The following is an 18,334-nucleotide window of genomic DNA, read 5'->3' as shown; positions in this document are numbered from 1 at the left end:
GTGAGAAAAAAAAACAAAAAAAACAGCAAAATAGATACAAACTCAATGACCCACCTCAAGTTTAACAAAGGCATTATCTATATTGAGCAAATATAGAAATATTGAAGATAAATATACATATTTAACAACAAGAATACCAAGATAAAATACTTAGAGGAAATCAGCATATCATTGTTTAATAAGATAACATCTGAACTCTAGCTAAAGATTTAAGACAATGGCTTTAGGTTGTTTTGATCCCACAGGGGAAAAAAAAAAAAAAAAAAGGAAATGGAAAGATTCTGGCAGTACGCTTAACAATTCATCCTTGATTTTATTTCTAACTTTGAATGTAGCAAGTCCAATTTCAGAGCGTATAATAGAGAGGATGTGAAGATGAGACATAGCAACTATTCTAGGCTGTTCAGTTTTACAAACCTAAAGAGGTGAAAGTACTGTCGTGTCTGCTTTTTAATAGCCGCCAGGGTTTTCATCGGGGCTGCACTATGAATCCACCACTCCCAGCAGTCATTTTCCCATGTTCTTTTTTCTTTCTATTTCATTTGATAGGACAGAGAGAGATTGAAAGAGGATGGGGGAATAGAGAGGAAGAAAGACACCTGCAAGACCACATGTGAAGTGATGCCTCTGCAGATGGGGACCAGGGGCTTGAACCCCAGTCCTTGCAAACAGTAATGTGAGGATTCAAGTGGGTGTGCCACTGTCTGGTCCCAGTATTATCATGTTAACAAAGCAAACTTCAGCATTTGATAGTCATTTCAGTTCCTATAAGTGATATTTTGAAATCTATTCAGAAAGCTGGGACCAAGAGATGCTCCCAGTCAAGCAACATCTTACCACATACAAAGGCCTGAGTTAGAACCCTAGCATCACGTGGAAGCACCATGGTTGGCACTGGGGTACACCATGGTGAAGTGGTTTGTGATAGCTCTCCTTTCTTTATCTCTCTCTCTAATAATGATGAGGATAACCAAACCAAAGAAACAAAAATCCTTGGTGTGGTCTTAACATGGAATAAAAGGAGAAATAACTGTTTTTGTTCAAGTTTAAGTAGGGAAAAAAAAAACACATCAATTTTTCAAACTCTGGGAATGAAAAAAAAAACTTTATAAAAAGTATTGTGTTCTTAGAATTAGAGTAGACTACAAGCACTGTATGAATCAGTCTAGGCCAGCTCAGATATCATCTAGTTTAATTTTAGACCATCTGCGTCAACTACACTTCATTAAAGCAGAACCATATGGGAGGCTGAGTGGCAATGTGCCCAATTAAGTGCACATATTACCAAGCACAATGGCCCAGGTTCAAGCCCCCACACCCTACTTCCAGGGGGGATGCTTCATGAGCGATGAAGCAGGTTTTCATGTTTCTATTTTTCTTTCCCCTCTCTGTCTCTACCTCCTCTCTCAAATTTTCTCTGTCTTATCTAATAAAAATTAAGGGGAGAAAAAAAGGAAAGGAAAAAAATGGCTGCTGACAGCAATGGATTTATAGAGTCAGCACCAAGCCCCAGCAATAACCCTGGTGGCATAAAAAAAAAATCATAATAATAAAGCAAAAATACAGAACCATATGGAAAATTAGATAGCAATTAAAAGTTTCTGAATGTGCCTTTAATACAGTAGATCTCAAACTTTTAGTGAAACTTAACTAAGCTGCTTCTGTGTTGCTATCACATGGGACCTGGCAGTAATCCTTAGATTTGACTTATCTTCCATCATTTCAAGATTTTGCTAGACTATAGAAATAAAAACTGGAGACATTTGGTCACTTTCCTTGCAGTTTGCATGAGTGTTTAAAATAAACCCAAGTACCTTCTCAACAACTACAACTACATGCAAAACAAAACAATACATACAATAACAAAAAAAGACATCATTTTCAATCTTGGTCACATCAGTGGGCTTTTACACTTGATGATTCCTGTCTCTCCAATAATGGACCTAAGCTAATAGCTACTATGTTTGTCTGTCTCTCTGTACTTCTCAATCTAAGTGAGATTTTAAAGTCTGCTTGAGAGCAGTGAATTGTGCATGTGTAAAGTGCTGACTTGGTCAAAAACAGAAACAGAACAAATATCAGATATGATAAGACAAAGAATAACACATAAGAACTAACAGTGTAGCTGAGAGATCAAATATATATAAACTGATAAACCTGGGTAAGGATATATCAATTTTAAAAAGAGTGCACTTTTATTCCATTCACTTCCATCCATAGATTATTTAATTTTAATAGTGATTTAATATTGATTGTTTTGTTTTGTTTTGCTTTAAGATTTTATTTATTTATTAATGAGAAAAGTAGGGGTATAATTCCATATAGTTCCCACCACCTAGAGTTCCACAGATTATTTGTAGTTGTGCTTAGGTGAAGGGAAAAGTAGGCCACAAATCTAACGAGCACTCTGTTCACTAAGCCATGTGCTCTGGGATAGGGACATGCCCAGCCAAAGAAAGGAAGCTCAAAACAAAGATTCTACCAGCCCACACAATTATACACAATATACTAAAGGAGGCTCCATCTACACAGAATCATCCCTCTTTTCTAATTGATGTAAGCATGGTATGTACTATCTTCTAGTAAGCCATTCTCAATACAGCCCACGCCATTATTTCTCATCGAAACACTTTTTTATTAGCAACCTAACTAGTATTCCAGTTTCCACATCAGCTTTTCTATAATCAGTTCTCAAAGTCAAGTAATTCTTTTAACAAGGAATTATATCAGCTCTTCAAGTCTACAATGGCTTCCCATTCCAGTTAGAATAAAAATCAGAGAGGGCTGGGTGGTGGTGCATCTGGCTGAGCACACAAGTTACAAGAATGTAAGTTAAAAGCCCCCAGTCCCCCCCACCCCATAGGCAAGAAGCTTTTCTCCTTCCTTTTCCTTTTTTTTTTTTTTTGCCTCCAGGGTTATCACTGGGGTTCAGTGCCTGTACTACTAATCCACTGCTCCTGGTGGTCATCTTTTTTTTTTTTTCCATTGTTGTTGTTGCTGCTACTGTTGTTGCTGGACAGGACAGAAAAATCGAGAGAGATGGGGAAGACCGAGATGGAGAGAGAAAGATAGACACCTGCAGACCTGATTCACCACTTGCCAAGTGACCCTTCTGCAGGTGGGGAGCCAGGGGCTCAAACTGGGATTCTTGTGCCAGTCCGTGAGCTTCACACTATGTGCACTTAACCTGGTGTACTCCCTCCGGGAAGCTTTTCAAGCAGTGAACCAATGTTGCAGGTGTCTCTCTTTTCCTCTCCCACTCTATCTCCCCTTTCTCTCTATCCTATGAAATAAATTAAGACATTAAAAAAAAAAAAAGAATAATATCCAGAAGCTTCATCGTATTCTAGAGGACACTATTTTCCTGGCCACAAACAATCCCTCTAACATTATCTATGCACAAACAGGTGGAAAGTTACACACCTGCACTACTGACTCAGAGCCAACAATCCCTCTCTTATTGTCTCCAGCTTCTCTGAACTCACTTGGAACTAGCCACACTATTGCTACCAACTTTGACTTTTAATAACCAAGTGCCTCTCACTTTTTTAGGTCTTCCTGCACATGTTCCCCTCCTCCTGGGAGTTCCTCCCCCAATACTTTGCAAAACTTGCTCCCTTATTTTTATTCAAGTGTATGAGTGATACTGTCCATATCAGCAAAGCCTTCTCTGACAACCTTATATAAAATAATGGCCCCTTTATTTTCAATATTTGTTGAATAAATGGAGGCAAATGACTTGTGAGCATCTACTGTTCATAAATGACTTGTGAGCAGCTAGTTTTCATATACTGTGTTTCCTTACATACTTCTAATACGTAGAGTAATATTCTACATGTAGTAAATGTTTTGAAACACTTGGTGATAAATGAATGACTATTATAGTGATATGTAAAGAAAAGGAGGTCTATATGTTTATAGAATTTTAAGTGTTGGGGAGTTAGGCGGTAGCGCAGTGGGCTAAGCACAGGTGGCGCAAAGCACAAGGACCGGCCTAAGGATCCTGGTTTGAGCCCCCAGGTTCCCACCTTTAGGGGACTCGCTTTACAAATGGTGAAGCAGGTCTGCAGGTATCTATCTTTCTCTTCCCCTCTCTGTCTTCCCTTCCTCTCTCCATTCCTCTCTGTCCTATCCAACAACAACAACATCAATAACTACAACAATAAAAAAGAAGGAATAAAAAGATTTAAAAAAGAATTAAGTGTCTTTGAAATATAAGAGTATTAAAGAGAGACTGATTTAGGAGGAGAAGACCATAAACTTGATGAATCTGGGACATCTAGGTAGAAAAACAAACAAGCAGAACTAATGACCAGGACAGAGCTGTAAAAGTAAAATGAAGTTCATCCATGCAGAAGTTAAAAACTTTAGCTTGATCTGACTTCTAAGAAACAAAAGAAACAGACTAAATTCAGAAATTTATATACTTGGTAATGAGGGAAAAGTTTTCATCCCAAAAAGGCTAAATTGAATATGTTTATTTACCTTAAAAAGCTTAAGTGTCTACTATGCGTTAAGAACTGTGTTAAGCCATTAGCAACCAAAACAGCAACTTCTATCACAGGCAAAAAGAATAAAACCAGAGAGAAAGGCACTGAATGTAGAATTAAGCTATCTTTAGTCATCCTGAAGCCAGAAGGTTTAATATATCTGGTTGGGGGGAGGGGACATAGAAGACAGATTCCAAGGGATTGAGGAGTAAGGAGATGTAATAGCAAATAAAAGCTATTCTAAAATATTTGACCGTAAAAGTAACAAGAGAATATTTCAAGGATTAGCAAAGTTGAGGAAAACTATTTTAAGAAAAGAAGTGATTTGTGCAGTAACATCTTATATCTAAATAGTGTTTTCTAGCTTCTAAAGTACTCTCACGTAGATCACGATAACTGACTTTCTACAGACTTGCAAGCTTAGCATAAAGATACAAAGATAAAACATGAAGATCCAAAGAAGTCATATTACTCCCTTTAAGGCTCCAAAACAGAAAGTGACAAAACAAGAATTAGAACCTAGATTTTCAACTCCATGATAAAGAGCATAGATGTCACAAGGGAAAATGCAGACATTTTCTTGGTTAATATTCTCACAAAAGTAGGATGAGAAGTAAAAGCACAGATGAAGATGTTGTCTTATGAAAAGAGATGGAACAATTCTTCCTCTGCAAGAAAAGAGAAAAGATAAATAGTCCAAAGTGGTAAAAAAATATGAAACATTACAAGGCAAAGAAACTGAAGGATTAAGGCCTAAATTGCTAGGACTGAGATGCACAATTTCTACTTCAAAGAGAAAAAAAATCTATGCACGCACAGGTGTAAAGTTATACACCTGCACTACTGACTCAGAACCAAGATGTCAACAGATATTCTGTGTCTCTCTCAGGTCAGACTGCACCAGTAGCTAATAGCACCTGTGAAATGTTTGGAGAAAGGATACTGATAGGTGAAAAAATTAGAGGAGACCAGGAGAGAAGTTATGTAAAGCATACTGACTATGTTCTGTTTCCAGAATACAAAGCTAGGTTTAAATAAGGTGAAACTGTGAGAGAACAAAACAAAACAAACAAACAAAAAAATCCATAATCAACCTAGTGGAAGTTAACCACTCAAATTTTATGCCTTGTCCCCACCCATTCTACTTTAAAGCAAATTTATTCTTAATCACATACTCTGATCCTTCTTAATTCTGCCCCCCAGCAATGTTTCATTCATTGTTTTTTAAAATATTTTATTTATTATTTTTCTAATGAGTGATAAATACAGAGAGAAGATACAGAGACAGGTCAGAAAGACAGAACAAAGCACTGATCAGCTCTGGCTTATGGTGGTGCTGGGCATTGAACCTGAGAGCTTAGAGCCTCAGGCATGAATGTCTTTTTGCATAACCACTATGCCCTTCTTTCACCCACTTTGGATATAGTTTTTCACTGACTATATCCAAATTCATTCATTAATTTATTCATTTACTTGTCTGAAATCCCACTATTTTTGGACTGCATTGAATGTGAGTATGAAAATAGACTTTGGAGTCAGAAACACCTAGATTCTAATTCATTCATTCATTCAGTATTTCTAGAATGCCTGCCAAGTGCCAGATTCACTGTTCAAGTTGATGAGGATAAGCATAAAATAAATTGTTTAAAAGTCTGACCCCACTGAATTTATTTTATTTTATTTTATTTTATTTTTATTTTCCTCCAGGGTTATCACTGGGGCTCAGTACTGGCACTATGAATCCACTGCTCCTGGAGGCCATTTTTTCCATTTTATTGGCTAGGACAGAGAAATTGAGAGGGGAGAGGGAGGTAGGGAGAGAAAGAAAGTCACCTGCAGATTCGCTTCGCTGCTTGTAAGGAGTCTGGGGCTCACTCGAACCCAGATCCTGGCATGGGTCCATGCACTTAGTACTATGTACGCCTAAGTGGGTGTGCCAACGCCTGGCCCCCCACCACTGAATTTATCTTATTATGAGTATGGGGCTGGGTATGGGGAGAGGAGCTCTAGTCAGCAAACAGGCTCAGCTATGTCTTAGTAGCATGATCCTGAGCAACTCACACTCTAGTTCTCTCAACTTCAATTTTCTCAACAAAGCTGCAAATAAGGTGAACACCCTGACTATTCTGAGAAGTGAATTATGTCGGACGCGACGATTAGCATCTATCTGTTAATTCTGACCTTCACAAGGAGTGAGCTTCTAGTTCCTGGAAGACAATATGCAGTCTCCTATCACCAGGATTATATTCATGATCTACCTTTTGTCTAAATGTATTGCACACCCCCTCCCCAATCCTTTCATCATTCTATTAATCTTTTAGGTCGCCGATTAACCGTTATTGGCCCTGAGTAGACTTACCTAACTAGGTCACTTCTCATCAAGTGTATTTAACACTGCATACAACTAGGAACGTACTTGTCCATTCCTTTGTTTACTCATGCTCCATCCCAGACTCCATTATCTTTTACCTAGACTATGAGAAAAACTTCCTAAAAAGACTAGCAGAGTCCTCACAGCTCATAGCAGCCAGCGCAAACAGCCACATTCCTGCTCAGAGTCCTCCAGTCGCTTCCAATCTTCCTCAACATGCTTAAATCTTGAGTATTCCCGTTACAGAGATGAAATAGAGCTCACCAGACAGCTGTCCTAGCCTCCATGTGAATAATCCCTAAATTCACTGATTCACCTCTCTGTTGGCACCTTGGTTCCCTCTTCGATAAGTACATGGTCTGCTCTTTCGCTTCCTCTGGCCTCAGATTAAGTATCACCTTTTCCATGAGGCCTGATTGTTTTTATACAGTAAAACAACGAACTCCACACTTCAGTGCTCCCTGCCTCCTTTACCTTGCTAGATATGGCCACATCGCATTTACCACTTTATGGCCTGCGACACTGACTCGCTACTTGTTATGTTTTATTGTCTTGCCCAGTGCTAATACTAGAGCATAACTTAATGAGAACAGGAATTTTCTTTTATTCATTATTATAGCTCCATGTTTTGGGTGGATACCTGGAACATGATAGACATTATAACTAAAATGAAAACCTCTGTGAAAGAGTCAGACAGATGTTCAAAATAAACAACATATGCAGCAGGACAGATTTTTTAATACAAATTTGAGTTGTCTCACAGCTAGGCAAAATTCCAGTGTTCTTTGGGAATCTTGGCCTAAACTAGACTTAAGAAAAGAATAAACAAGGGGGAAAATGAAAACAATCAAATCCATAAACTTGATAAAAAAAATAAGGAAAAGCAAAATAAAAGACAATAAAATAAAAATTGCATGTTGGTAATCATGAAGCTTACTATTGTAAAGTGTTACTATCAGTGGCTTAAATTTCTAAACTCTTACTGTTTTAACTGACCAATTAAGACTGATTTCATGTGAAGGAAGCATTTATCACAGAAAATGTAGCTAATATTTTACATTCTATTGAGTTATACAAAACAGTATAATCATCTTTACATTTAGTATGCTGAAAATACTGTTTCATCCAGTTAGATATGATAATACACTTCTACATTCTTGTAATCATTAAATTTTCCTCAGGAAATAAGTTGTGGGATAAGAGAGAAATAAAAGCATATTCAGAAATAAGGAGATGATGTTATTTAGAGATTATTCCCCAAAAGTTTCCTTCACAAACCAATTTTCACCAAATCTTAATAAATAAAATGTCCCTATGTTTAAAGCTAGATTCATTTCATAGAATGTCTTGTTAACTTTTTCACTTGCCATCCATCCACTCCTACCAAGCCACACCTATAGTTAACAGCATCTGATTGATAGAGATGCGTAAAGACATTTAATTAACATCACTTCACAATTGGAAAACATCTGAGCCCACTCAGTAGCTTAGGAACAATGACAAAACGCCACTACCATTCTAAAAGTTATTTAACTGAGTCCAGAATTCCCCTTATTAATTCAAAAGCATATGCCATGGTAATTGTAGTCAAAAGTAGACTTGTGAAACTTTCACTGGCTAAAGAATTCAAAATTAATTTAAAAGTGACCCTGAAGGAATGTACAAACTAATTATTTACAGGTTGTTACTCTGAAGAGATTTGACTTTAAAGTAAATAAAGTCTGGGGGCTAGGCAGTGGCACACCTGGTTAAGCACATACAATACAGTGCACAAGGACCCAGGTTCAAGCCCCTGGTCTCCACCTGAAGGGGGAAGCTTCACAAGTGGTGAAACAGGGCTGCAGGTGTCCCTCTGTCTCTCTCCCACTTCCCTCTCAATTTTTCTCTGTCTATTCAGTAGTAAATAAATAATAATAAAATAAATAAAGTTTGGGGGGGAGAAGATAGCTCAGTCTATAAAGTGCATGCCTTAATGCATACATAACCTGAGTTTGAGGCCCAACACACCATGAGAATACAACAGTACTGGGGGAAGCTCTGATGTGACATCATTCCCTCTCTCTCCATCCCCTTTCTCTCTGTTGATCTAAAGTAAAGAGAGTGAAGGAAAGACTAGCCTAGCCGAAGAGCAATGAAATTGCAGGAAGCCCTGGAGCCACAAAAGATAATAAGAATTCAGGTCTGGCAAGATATGTCCCTGGAAAATGTGCCTGCTTCATCATGTACACAAGCCCAGCTCAAGCCAGGCCATCATCACACTGGAGGTAGCTTCAGTACTGCAGTGTCTTGCCCTCTCCCCTTCTATCTCTACCTTTCTTTCTTTCTTCTTTTTTTTTTTTAATGAGAAAGACAGGAGGGGAGAGAGAAAGAACCAGACATTACTCTGGCACACGTGCTGTAGGAGATCGAACTCAAGACCTCATGCCTGAGAGTCCAATGCCCCATCCACTGCACCACTCCTGGACCACCTGTCTCTACCTTTCTACAAAAAAAAAAAAATTGTTACCCAGAGCACTCAAGTACCAGTGAGGACAGCAATAAAATAAAACAAAATAAAATAATGTTTAATCTGGGGAGACAGCATAATGGTTATGCAAAAAGACATCAGTGTCTGAGTCTCTGATGTCTCAGGTTCAATTCCCACAGCAACATATAAACCAGAGTAGAGCATTACTCTGGTTAAAAAAAAAAAAAAAAAAAGATCAGTTTTTAAGTACTAGAGTTATTTTGGATAATTTTACTGGGGAAAAATCTTTATTAGAAGTATGATTTTAGGACTGGAACATAGCTCACCAAGAAGGCTGTGGCTCCTGACAATGCATAAAGCCCTGCATTCAAACCCTGGGTCCATGTGTGCTTACCACAACACACAGGAAGCTCCACAGATGGCAGAGCAAAGCTGAGCAACTCATTTTCTCTCTCTCTCATTCCCCCCATCCCACACACACACACTATACTATGTTCCCTCTTTACCTCTCTATATCTATTAAAATAGTGGAAAAAAATAATCCTGGGCTCAGTGAAACTGCATATTCACAAGAACTCAATACCTCAAAGAAATCTAATTTTAAGCTTCTTAGAACTTAGCTTTGTCCTCAAACTAATTTTTCTAGGACCGTGGTTCTTTATCTTAGTGGTGATTAGAGTAATTTTTATTTTGTGTAAATGAAGATTCTCAAGTTTCTACAGATACTAATTCAACAGGTTAAAATGAGCTTCAAGAATCTCCGTTTTCTGGGCTGGAAAGGCAGTATAATGGTTATGCAAATGACTTTCATGCCCCAAGGTTTTTAAGTCCAGGGTTTAGTTCCCAGCACCACCAAAAGTCATAGCTGATCAGTGCTCTGGTTTATCTATGTTTCTCTCTCTCTCTCTCTCTCTCTCTCTCTCTCTCTTTCTCTCTCTCCCCCCCTTTCTCTCTCAGATAAAATCAATAACATTTTTTTAAAAAGAAAGAATCTGCATTTTCCAAGGAATAAACCCTATTTACAAACAGCATCAAAAAGAATTAAGCATCTAGGAATAAATTTAACAAAGAACGTGAAAGACCCATACATTGAAAACTTTAAGTCACTAATAAAGGAACACAAGGAGACAGAAAGCTGCTGCATGTTCCTACACTGGAAGAATTAACATCATTAAAGTGAGCACCCTACTCAGATCAATATATAGATTCAATGCAATCACCATCAAAATTCCAATGAGACTTTAAGGAAATAAAACAAACACTATAGAATTGTCAAAGTAATCCTCAGAAGTAATACAAGAGTAAAGGCATGCAGTCTTGAAACCTACTATTGATCACAAATTTTAAAAGTGATTAAAAAAAAAGAAGAAGAAGAAAGGCATCATACTTCCTGACTTCAAAACTGCATTATAGGGCTATAGTAATCAAAACAGTGTGGGTGTGGAATGAAAATAGACACACAAATCAATAAAATAAAATTGAAAGTGAAAAACAAACCTTCACAGATAAAGATAATTTATGTCAAAGGGGCCCAGAGAATAAAATAAAAGAATCTGTTTGTTTTTAACACTGCTGGGAAGATTGTGAAGCTATATGAGGAAGAACGAAACAGGATCATTATATTTCACAATGCACAAAAATCAACTCAAAATGGACTACAGACATGTTAGACTAGAAGCCATAAAATGCATAGAAGAAAACATTAACAGAATATTCCACAATATTGCTTAAGTATGTCTTCTGCACTCCAAAAACAAGGAAAACAAACTAAAACAATGGGATTACATCAAACTCAAGAGTTTATAAATAGAAAAAGCAATCACCACCAAAATAAAAAGATATTCCAGCGAACTGAAGGATGGATGTGTATGCTGAGGACCCAGAGGCCCCAGATTCAGCCCCTGGCACCACCATAAGCCCCAGTTCAGCAGTGCTCCTTTCCTTCCTTCCCTTCCCCTTCTGCCTCCCTCCCTTCCTCCCTCTCTCTCTCCCTGTGTGTCTCTCATATACATTAACTAATTAATATTCAATAGAAAGAAAGAATTTTTTTTCTGCTTCCAGGGTTATCACTGGGGCTCAGTGCCTGCACTATGAATCCACTGCTCCAGGAAACTATTCTTTTCCCATTTTTGTTACCCTTATTATTGTTATTGCTATTGTTGTTGGATAGGACAAAGAAATAGAGAGAGGAGGGCAAGACAGAGAGGGGGAGAGAAAGACAGACATCTGCAGACCTGCTTCATCGCTTGTGAAGCGAGCCCCCCCCTTCAGGTGAGGAGCAGGGGGCTCAAACCTGGATCCTTGCAGGTCCTTGCGCTTCGCACTACGTGTGCTTGACCCGCTGCACTACCACTCGTCCGACAAAAGAACTTTTTTAAAAAGGATGAACACTGATGATATAGCACACAAAAAAACATGTTTAATATATTTACATTTTTTCTGATTACTTCTCAGTGTTCAAGTTGTACTCAATGATATGCTAGATGCAGAATATAACAATCTAAGACCTTGACCTGGTTGCCCTATGTACACAGTTACAAGTTTCATTGTTTACTATGTAAAATAAATAATAGTATTATCACAATTGAAACGTAATATTATCATTAACTGAAAACTCATCTGAACCTTTGATGAAGCTGAATGATTTCTACACTGTTCAGCTGACACAGGAAAGAAAATAACTACTGATTTAAAATGAAAATATGTCAAGGCCAGGTGGCAGCACACCTAGATGAGTGCACAGGAGGATCCATTCCAGTTAAACCTAAAAGAATAAGAATTAAAAACTGCCAAGGGGGAGATGGGAGGTTGCTTCAACAGCCTTCCCAACAAGGCAAGTTTGCCAAGGTCTTCTGGATGCCATGCTGGAATTCAGTTCCCATAGTAACAGGTTCTGGGGGTAGATTCCATGAAAGCATCATTTCAGGCTCACAGTCTGGTAGAATCCACGTTTTGTCAGTCCCACGGTGTTTGAAGTGTTCTCACTACCTAGACAGAGGTCCCAGTAGCATATCACACCAGAACCCTCAACTATGGCAACCAAGTAAATACTGGCTGCAACCCCCAAGTTTCTGGTTCAGTCACAGACCTCCAACCAAGATGCTCGCAAAGCATCCGACAAAATGAGAATACAGGGGAAATTAACAGTATTCTTGGGCTAAGACAGCAACTGGAAGAAAACCTCAAATTCAACTGAGCTCTGTAAGCTTTCTAAAGAATTTATCAAAACTAGGATTCTAAGACCCCTCACTAAGATGAGAAGTTTGATAGTGAAAAACTTCAATAAAGTCAGAGAAAATATGAGAGAAGTCATAATAAGGTTACCTCAAAGACAAATAAAAATTTTAAAGTTTAAAGAAATGCAAGTAATACTATTGGGATAATTATTTATTACCATTTCCATTTCTCTTATTTAAATAAAAATTTGAAAGGAAAAAAATATATATGTCACTTTGAACACAATATCACTCATTTTTTTCAATTGTAATTGTCTTTATACTTTTTAATTGAAGTAGGATTCATGCAAACAGTTAGCTTGTTAAAAGCAATAAATGGCCAATATGTAATTACATATATGAAATGACCACTGAAACAAAGGAAATACAATTAGGGCTAACAACAAATAACTGACCTTATTAGAGAAACATAGATAATAACTAGCTTTACAATAAGAAGTATAGATAAAGGATAAAGTACCAGAAAGATATTTTTAATATGGAAAGTTTCACAAATTTACATGGCATGTTTACATAGAAGCTGTTTTAATCTTCTCTGTATTTCTCCAATCCTAGTATATGTGCTGCTAAAGTTAGCAAGGAAGTTTTTTTTTCCTCTCTCTAGAAGTCAACAAAGATTTTCTACAAGTAAGTCCAAATGATCTAAATGAATAAACTATAGCTATCACATGACTAAAAGCACCAAAAATGGCTTTCTTTTTTTAAACTTTTTTTTTTATTAATTAATGAAAAAGATAGCAGGGGAGAGAAAAAAAAAAACCAGATATTTCTCTGGTGCATGTGATACCAGGGACTGAACTTGGGACCTCATGTTTATGGGCTTTACCCACAGCACCACCTCCCAGACCACGGTTTTAATTCCTTACCTCCCAAGGTATATCTACTTCCTTCCTTCTGGGCATAGTACAGAACTTACAGCTTTTACCCCATAATTTTTATTTATAAACTGATTTGTCATGGTATCATTCCTACATAATAAATTGAATTCTCATAACTGAAATTTACAGCAAGGCAGTCAAGTCCACAACAGACTTTTCACAGCAAGACTGTCCCAATAATTCCCTCACTAGGTAATTTTAGTTAAAAGTGCTAGCCAAAGACTATAATTAAACTAACATTCAAGACTTTACCAACCTTTCTAAAAGTGTAAACACAATTTGACACAGAAACATGTTTCTGAAGTCTGTAGATTGTCTCATTCATGTATAGGTCACTTCATTGTACACTGTAAGCTCCATACATAGACATCAAGCTCAGAAGGAAACGGGAAATATTATGCTAACATGACTACAGTATTGATGAGTAAAAAAACATAAGCCCAAGGCTAAGCTGCCAAATAAGTAGTGAATTAATTTCTGTAAAGTACTCCAATATTACAAAGGTGTGTTGAAAGGTGTCTGCTCGTGTTTCAAATTAAACGCACTGCTGGTCAGCATTAGCACCTCAGCTTTGAACACCAGCCATTTGCCTATAACACTTCAGGGGCTAGGAAAACGGATTTGCCGTTCACACTGGAATAATTAGAACATGTCAGGAAGAATTAATTTCCTCATTTTTCAAAAGGATACACAGAAATTACCATGTTATTATATGACAGGGTCCCTTGGAGAATTATATTAAATTTAATTTCTAGCGCAGCCCACACAACAAATTAAAGTCATAAATAAGATGGAAAGAAGCGGGACGCGGAGCATATGTTTATGGCAATGAGTGAAGCCAAGGGACCAGAAACAACTATCTTCATTGCATTTTATTTAAATCAGCCAGACACTGTGTATCTGAATGACAGCACTTGTTAATGGTGCTGAGATTATAGGCTCCTTAATTTTAGAAAACAGAAGCAGTCAGTCAGTGTTTGAAATAGTACATTTCCTACAATACAAAAATTGGTATAAATTTACTTCCCTTTCAAGTCCATTTCTTTTTTATCCTGCAGCAAGTTTAACAAAGATAAACTTTTTTCTTAATAGTACTCTATCTGTATTCATCTTCTCTTTGGGCCATTTTTCCTAGGTCAAGAAAAAAAAAATGAGAAAAGGAAAACAGAAGAATCACAGGAATAAGAGAAATTTGCAAACACTATGTTATTCAAAATACCAGCTTCCTGCACCAACCTTTAAAGTATCTACATAATTCAGAATTGAGAAGCAAATTTCCTTAAGGAAAATTTGTTTCTTATATTAAATTTTTAAATCCTTCTTTTACACGGACAATCAAATTGGTATATAACTACTAAGATATTGCCTAACCACCCTAAAAGCACCAGACTTTTTAGATATTCATTAAGACCAAATATGTGAAGGGAGCAGAAAAGGTGACCAAGTCCACTACATAGGCACCACTGTGGCTGGAGATCACTCCTGCTGCTTCGGAATCTACAGACTGAGCGGAATTGCATCTTCCCTGCACACCCCAGACAAGGAAGGGCAGTCCAAAATGGAAGCTCACCTATAGTCATCTCACCCATTCAAAAAGCAGCCCAAGTTCAGCAAAGAAATATTAATAAAACTTTAATAAACATACTGTAAAATATTAATATTACTACTGATTTTTTGCCCTTCTTACACATACATTTGTACACTTTTATTTGCTATTTAAGTTATAGGCAAAATAAGCAAAGTGAAAACAAATACATATGACTCCTTTATTTTTTTTTTTCCTATATACTCTAAAAAGATTCAAGGTGTCCTGTAGAAATGAATGTTCTGCTATTCAGAAGTCTTTCCAGCACTTGGAATACTACCAGCAAAACAAGTCATGTGACCACCAATTATCAAAACAAAGGATGTTGCTGTTTATCCACTCAAAAACTTTCTCCATCTTCAATATCATTTTATTGAGGGGATGTTCACCAGAGCACAACTCCAGGATGTAAAAATATATTGTCTCCCAACATGAGATATGCTCTTTTTCTTTTTTTGTCATCCAGTTAATCTCCAAGAAAACTGGCAGATGACTCAAATTATTCTAAATCCAAAACAGAAAAGGGTGCTAACTGAAGGCAATTTTTTAATAGTAACATTTTTACTTTTATTTTAAGGGAAAGAGTCAAATATACAAAATATTCGAGTGGTTGTCATCTCGCTAGCTTCTAGGAAAATGTTAACAAAGAGTATTTGATTTCTTTGTATGTGAACTACAATGCAAAAAAAATAAATAAATAAAGGTGCAATGTTTAGAAAACTATTTAAAATTACTTCATTCAAAACAAACCTGAAACTACCTTGAAAGGGAACCATGAGTAATTTGGTTAACTTTTTTTTTTCTCCTTCCAACACAGCTTTAATCTCTACATACTCCCCTCTAGATTCCAAATCAAAAATGTTAAAAATTACTCATAGTCCCAGAAACATGCTGGCATCTTCATCACACTTAATAAATAAAGACATTCCTTAGGTGAAAAAGGAGTTTGTACACTTTAAGAAACGACTGTCCTGAAACTGAGCACTCCCTTGGGTGCAACAAACTTTAAATAATTTGTGAATCAATTAGCTGGCGACTCTCTTCACAACACAGATTTCACACTCCCAGGTCACTGCATTATCGGTCTGATATGAATCATAACATTTTGGAGAAAAGTTCATAATTGAAATCATTAATTAATTTAACAGGACTTTTAGTTATGCATTGCATTAAACAGCTGTAAAGGAGCAGAGATTAATTAGTTGTTTCTCTGACAAATTTTCACTGTTGCTATTACTTGGTGGAAAAGTTCAACTTGTAAAGCATATCATGTTAGCTATAATCTGGTAGCAACCTACCCCTGTAATTTAAAGTTTAAGAAACTATAATTTGCCTAAAATGAAGTCTAGAAAGTCTGAGGTGTTTTCTGAAAGAAAAATGTTTTAATGTCAAAAAACAGACCTTTTCCTCATGTGAAAATGAAACCATATCTGGAACAATGTTTTTGTTTTTGTTTTTATAAGAGGAAAAGATATATATATGGAGAGAGAAAGAAGTGTCAGACATACCAGTTAACATTTTCCTGAAGCTAACAAGATGATATTCACTCACATATTTTACATATTTTCTTTTTCTCTTAAAATATAAATAAAACTATTAACCATAAAGTAAAATAAATAAGGAAAATATTAACCATAAATAAAGTAAATTAACTATAAATAAAATTAAAAGTCCCCTCTAATTTTTTTTAAGGATTTAGAATAATTTGACTGACCAAAGGTTACCTAGAAAGTTAACTAGATGAGAAAACTCTGGGGGCCTATTACATAATGAAATTGCATGAGTATGTAAATGATTGCACTGTAAAGCCTTAACCCCTCAATGAAAAGAGAGAGAGGAAGAGAAGAAGTTAACAAGATGACACAGTACAGGTAAGTAGGTAAGTTTAAAATACATTTCAAAAGGAGCATTATTTTTTTATTTTTATTTTTATTTTTTCAGCAGAATGAACAGATTTTATTAAAGATCTAAATAATAGATATTGGAGAAAAAATTGAAATGTTAAAGCTTGCTTTTTATTTTGTCACAATAAGCATTATTTTAAGGAAAGGTGAGTAGCAATTCTAAGACACAATTCCAAACTCCTTTCATGTCACCTTGCACTCTGTACAACTTTATAATTTTATTTTTTAATTTATTTTTTATCAACTTTATAATTTTAAACAGTTTAATGTTGCTTTTGCTCTGTATCATGGAATCCTAATAAGTAAATTCCTAGAAATTTTACTGAAATTAATTAGTTGAAATAAACCATCTTCAGGTTCATATTGGGAAGTAAATAATAAATCGCATCACCAAAGTTAATCAAATGTAGATTTTTCAGCCAGATCCCTTCCCCAATACCTTCCATTCCATGTGTCTAAGTGGACACCAAACTCTTACAATTTCCCAAGTGCATTATTAGTCCTTATGAGGTCTCCACTTCTACATGGCTCTACCCCCAGTTGAGAATATACTGTTTGCACATCCTCTCTAAACATACCTTATTAGTTCAAGAAGCTGCCGAAACGTTAACCTCTTGAATGAAGACCTGCCCAAACCTACCCGTAAATTTCAAACTTTTGTAAGTCTTGCTTCACTTCTCAATTCTAAGACTACTGTGTTATCGTATTCCCTCTCTTCACATAAATTAGGTCAGACTGAGTTACTTGAAGAATGGTTTTACTGCATCTTCCATTTTTTTAATCTCAGACATGTCTATCTGGAACATGTCAAGTCTTAAAAAATATTTTTAGGGGCTGGGTGGTGGTGCACCTAGTTAAGTACACATGCTACAGTGCACAAGGACCCAGGTTCAAATCCCCGGTCCCCACCTGCAGGGGAATGTTTTGCGAGTGGTGAAGCAGATCTGCAGGTGTCTCTCTGCCTCTCTCCCTCTCTAGCTTCCCTCCTCCTCTCAATTTCTGGCTGTCTCTTTCCAATAAATAAATAAAGATAAAAACAATTAAAATATTTTTAAAGCACAAGTGAATAAATGTCCAGGCAAATTTAATTTCAATAATGTCTATTGAGTACTGCCTATAAATCAACCACAATACTGGGTAGTTGATAACACTGCCAAAAATTATCATGTTAAAAATAAGTTCTATAAAACATTTGTCCTCACCCATTTTTTAAATTTTATTTAAAACTGGCCATTTCTATCTGATAAAACTTGGAGAAATCAAGAAACAGAAACTGAAAATATGTCATTTTAGGATATATTTAATCATCAGAATATGCCTTTCCCAGTAGCAATTAATTAACTAATTAGTGTATGCCTTTGGTCCTATGCAGTCTTCCTTATCTAATAATTATATTTGTTTGT

The 18,334-nt window shown here is 36.4% G+C and overlaps 1 protein-coding gene and 1 non-coding gene across 15 annotated transcripts in view; both read right to left on the bottom strand.

Annotated features, from left to right (window-relative positions):
- Positions 1–18,334, bottom strand: part of SOX6 (SRY-box transcription factor 6) — a 586,459-nt gene that overhangs the window by 424,420 nt on the left and 143,705 nt on the right. The window lies entirely within an intron of this gene.
- Positions 13,037–13,143, bottom strand: LOC132534145 (U6 spliceosomal RNA). The gene has a single exon (XR_009545820.1). It is a non-coding gene; the product is annotated as a U6 spliceosomal RNA (small nuclear RNA).

Source organism: Erinaceus europaeus, chromosome 17 (genome assembly GCF_950295315.1).
Source record: "Erinaceus europaeus chromosome 17, mEriEur2.1, whole genome shotgun sequence".
Classification (NCBI taxonomy): Eukaryota; Metazoa; Chordata; class Mammalia; order Eulipotyphla; family Erinaceidae; genus Erinaceus; species Erinaceus europaeus.
The sequence above is the reverse complement of the archived record's forward strand: the minus strand, read 5'-3'. Positions and strand labels throughout refer to the sequence as shown.